Below are 5,331 nucleotides of genomic sequence, written 5' to 3' on the forward strand. Positions count from 1 at the left end.
CCACCATTCTACTCTCTATGAATTAAAAACTTTTTGTTTTGTTTTTTAGACTCCACATATAAGTGATACCATGCAGTATTTACCTTTCTCTGGCTTATTTCGCTTATCCTAGTGCCCTCCAGTTTTATCCACGTTATCACAAATGGCAGGACAAATTGACTATTGCTAAAAAGTTTAATTATAAATACAAGGTTGCTCCCACTGTCACTTTGTGGAGGGAGTGCGAGGTGGAATTACTAGGCAAGGCAGAATTATAATCACTCATGGAGATAATCCATTAAACATTAAGCCAGGACTGGAACACAGGACTCCAAGTCTTTGCAATTCTCTACTAGGCAGGGATAACTTTGGACAAAATGGCAGTTCAGGCAAGCAGTGGCCTCAGCTGACCCCTTTTGTATCCTGTGTTTATTATCTGTGTACCTATATTGGAAGGTGATTTGCCGGGCAGATGATCTTTGCCATGTAATTGTATACTTATATTATAGAATGGACAAGTTTGCCTTTAGTTTTGTTATAGATCAGCAAGAATAAACACATTTTCTCTTGGCACATCTGAAATATGCCCTACATTCAAAAATGAACACTGCATCAATGATACAAAAAGTCTTTTGGATATTGTCTGTCTGGGCATAGCAGGATTGTTCAATACAAAGAAACTGGGGTTTTAAGAAAAATTCTAAAAATCTTCCTTTTTTTTTTAAGATATATTTATTCATTTGAGAGAAAGAGAGCACAGAGGGAGAGAGAGAGACGCATACCCCCCACTGAGTGGGGAGCAGAACACAGGACCAGATCCTGGGACCCTGGGATCATGACCTCAACAGAAGACAGATGTTCAACTGACTGAGTCACGCAGGTGCCCCTAAAAATCTTGCTTTTAAATGCACCTCAATTTTCAATAACTTTGTAATCTTAGGTAAGTTAATCAACCTCTCAGAGACTCAGTCTTTTTTCCTATGAAAATGGATATAATAATAACACTGCAGAATTGTTTGAGAAGACTAAATGAGACCATGTATATAAAGCACCCAGCAAATAGCAGGTCCTAAGTCACAAGGATTATTATGATTATTTGATTTTCAAAGGCAGCTTTTTCTCAACTATATTCTTATAAACCAGAAAAACACTCCTGAACACATTCTGATTGTCTAATGAAATAACCAGCAAGATCAGTCTTCCATTGACTATGGAGGTCCAAAATCAGTTTAAAAAACTCCAGTTTTGACTATTACTAACCAGGCTAGCCATCGCCTTTCTGAGACTACGGGGGCTGCTGACTCTATTTGAGACTGGCCATGTGCCACCACAGTCCAGGCCCACTCAAGTTACTGCTGGAATTGCCCCGTTCCCCTGAAATCAGCTCTTCCAGGAGGGTATCAGCTGTAGGAATCCTCACGTTGGCAAATAAAGTCAAGGTTTAAAATGTAGAAGGTGTTAATAACATTTACCATGGACCTAAATCCTTGCTCATCTTGTGACTCACCAGGTTAATTCCGACCCCTGATGCCTTAAGTCCAAATCTACCCACACCTCACTCTATAGAAAGAAGGTAGATAGAAAGCTGCCTACCAAAACAGATACTGAAATGTAAAAGCTTCTCGTTACAGAGATTTTAGTCATCAGAGATTTCTCCCTTGAGAGCTGCCAGGACGTAAGCTGAAATGAGTAGATTTAGGGACTTGTGTTTGGAAGACTCGGGTGTTGTTAAGGAGTATGTGACAAAGTGGGAGCCTGGATTTCAGAGCCCATCTGGGGCACACATGTTGTTTACATCTATAACCACATAAAAGGTGATGAACAACCCAAGAAGGTTTTGCCAACAAATAGAAACATTTACCACACAGCAGTTGTAAAGGCCAAAATATTAAAAACTGGCTAGAAATTAATGGATACATTTACAAAGCTATTCAAGTAGATTGGTTGATCTCATCAGAATTCTTTGATCTAGGATTCTGGCAGAGAAAATGTAGTTTTTCGAATAAATCATTAAATTAAGAATATCTTCTATGAAAAATACTGATTGAAGATGAGTGATTGAACAAATGTCTTTATCCCTCCCCTGAATATCCGTTAAAATAGAAATAAAGGGATTTTTAAAAATTAAAGGGAGGAAGACATAATGATAACAATGAGATTTTAGAAGCTGAAAAATAGGACAGTTGTTATCTGATTTAGTAAGTTGCAAAAGCTAAGTCCTAAACTAGGATGAAAGACCAGGAAGATGAAAACCAGGAAGCAACCCAGTTCTCAGGATAGGTCTCACCAAAAGTCCCCTCCCAAATGCAGCTTAGTTGATTGCCTCTCCCCAATCCCACAAGAATGCTTGAGGTTTTTTTCTATAGAGGGTATAATAAAGGTCCCTAAAGTAGAATTAGGGGCACTAGGCGTGATTAAGACTGGGAATACTATATTGAAAGCAGAGAGATGTGGAAAAAAGGTTTATATAATGAAGTACTGTGATACCCAGTACACTTCCAGAACACTGGCAGCTTGATATAACCCCTGTAGACAGAAAAGAGTCATGTTTTTTTCCCCCCCTGGAAAACTAAAACAGACCAAGAAAAAAAGACCTAAAGATAATGACATTCCCCCCTACCCCCAATATAAATGGCCCAGGCAGATTATGCTAAATACTGAACTCAACAAGCTTTATCTATGGCACAGAACTTCCCATCAGATCTAAAATATTAATAAAAGGCAGGGATTACCAGACATCTGAAGAAAGCCTCTATCAGGAAATACACACACACACACACACACACACACACACAAAACTATAGAGGAAACAGACTATGGAGCAAAATAAAAGCTTCAAAAAGAAGCAAATATTAATATCTTCAGAGAAGTGAAATAGATCTTATAAGAATAGAATGCTATAAAAAGAATCAGTGGGGTGGGGGGAAGAACTCTTGGAAATTTAAGATATGGTAAAAGAATTTAAAAACTTAACTGAAGGTTTAAGGTGATAAAGTTGAGGAGCCCTTAGAAAATAAAGACCAAAGACAAAGAAAAGGATAATAGGGAAGAAGAGAAAAAACAATCAGAGGATTAGTGTAGAAGGCCCAATGTTCTAATTAAATAGGGATTCCAGAAAGAAAGAGCAGAAGTAATGTGGAGGAACTCACAATAAATCAACAATTCAAGAAAGCTTCCAAAACCAAGAGACACAAGCCACCCGATCCACAGGGCCCAATAAACGCCTGCTGCAACAGACTAAAACAGACCAACAGCAAAGCATGTCACTGTGCAATTTCAGAACCCTGGAGTTAGGGGAGAATCCGACAAGCTCTCAGAGGGGAAAAGCAGGTGTCATACGAAGGAGTCTGAATAAAGGGAAACAGTAGGTAGAACTGTAGGAGAATACTTGTGGAGAAATCCTAATCTGAAAAGTACATTAGGCCAGAAATTGAAAGCAAATACTCAGTTTTGTTGGTGTTGGATTGAGAAATAGATTATAGCTAGGATTTCTTCTTAATCCTTGGATATCAACAAAACCACAATCATAATAGCTAACCTGGGCCAGGCATCTCACTAAGCACTTCTAACACACATTAGCATATAGGCTCTTTTTTTTTCTTTTCTTTTTTTTTGGGTGGGGGGGTAGGGGATAGAGTGAGAGGGAGGGAGAGAATCTTAAGCAGGCTCCACAGCCAGCATGGAGCCAGACACAGGGCTCCTTCTCAGGACCCTGAGATTATGACCTGAGCCAAGATCACGAGTCTGATGCTTAACCGACAGAGCCACCCAGACACCCCAGCTTGTGTACTCTTTATGACAGTCTAAACAGGTAGAAATAAGTACCACAATTTACAGATTAAGTTATGCTAATTAAGTAATTTACCCAAGGTCACACAAACCTAGAATCTAGAATCCAAACTCCAAAACCCATTCCTTCAACAGCTATGCCATGCAGGCTTGGGAAGTAATGTTCGTATTTAAATGATTCAGTCACAATTTTTATAAAGCTCAACAATTTCTGCCAACACTGACTTCTTAGAGACAGCAAAAATATGTGTTCCAGAACTCTATATCTTTATCTTTTGAAAAAGAATAAAAAGGAAAGATGGAGATTGGCTTGAAATTATTATAAAATAAAATACTAGTGCATGATTCGTCAGAACAGAGTATCTTGGTTAGCTGGCAGGACTTCTAGGAAACCTTTTAAGAAAAGGAAAGTCTCAAAGATAAGGGCCCAAAAGAGAGTAGCAATATTTCCGTTTTAGTTGGCTTACCATTCAATTGCTCAGTGGTTTATTAATGCCCAAACTACAAGAACATTTTGCATAAGGCTTTTAGAAGTTGGCCTGGCAGCCATTTTTATGTACACAAGCCCCCCTATACTGAATTTTCCATATTAATGTGCTTCCATTGTTCTCAGTTGGGCCTGCAGGAACTTTAGCCCTCTTCCAGATGTTTCCTGACATCAGCATCCAAGATGTGCTGGCCAGCTGTCTTTAAAATTGCAGGAACTCTGTGTTGTGTGCATTAGTTATGCAAATGGGAAAGCAAGGACAAGAAGCCAATGTAGAGGATAAAAAAGAACCAGGGGAGGGATTGGACCAGGGCTTTACTGGCACATGTAATGTAGGTAGAAGGCCAAGACAGCAAGCTGTCTTTGATCAAAACCCCCAGCAGCCTTCACCACCAGTCCCCATGCAGAAAGCTCAGTGTCCTCAGGTCCCAGGTTAGGCCTAAATTTCTGGAAGTTTCCTCACTCCATTTTGAGCGCTTAATAGATCCACTCTGAATAATTACAGATCTACCAACCCTCTAACCAGTTTCTCTTTTGCTCTACTTTCTCAACAGATAAATATCTGAATAGACCAGAGAATAACTCCCCACTGTGTATTCCTCAGTAAATTAATAGATGTCTCATGAAAAAAAGGGCTGGACAGTCAAATGAGTTCAGAAAAACCTAGGTTAAACAAAGTGAAGCAATTCTCCTTCCCAGAGCACTCTCTAGGCCTCTGATATGTTCATGGGCACCGGAGATATCAGAGGGAGCCAGCTTTCAGAGAACTGAGCCCTGTGAGAAAATGCTGACAAGAGGCAATGAGGCTTCTCAGCCCCACTCACCTTCTCAGACACCAAACTAAGTGCCTCCTGAAGAGCTCTGCAGGTCCCAGACTTAACACACTCATTACCGCCCTCACAACTGCCTCTTCCACGTGCTTGGGCTCCAGCTTCCCTTCCTGGGTTATGGCAGCACCATCCTCCTCCTCCTAAGCTAGAATTAGGGCAGCCATCCTCCATGTTTCCTTTGTCCCCACTTTCACCCTCCCCCATCTAATGCACCCTGCAGTGAAGGCCTACTGCTTTGTCTTGCCA

Source organism: Neovison vison, chromosome 6, assembly GCF_020171115.1.
Source record: "Neovison vison isolate M4711 chromosome 6, ASM_NN_V1, whole genome shotgun sequence".
Taxonomy (NCBI): Eukaryota; Metazoa; Chordata; class Mammalia; order Carnivora; family Mustelidae; genus Neogale; species Neogale vison.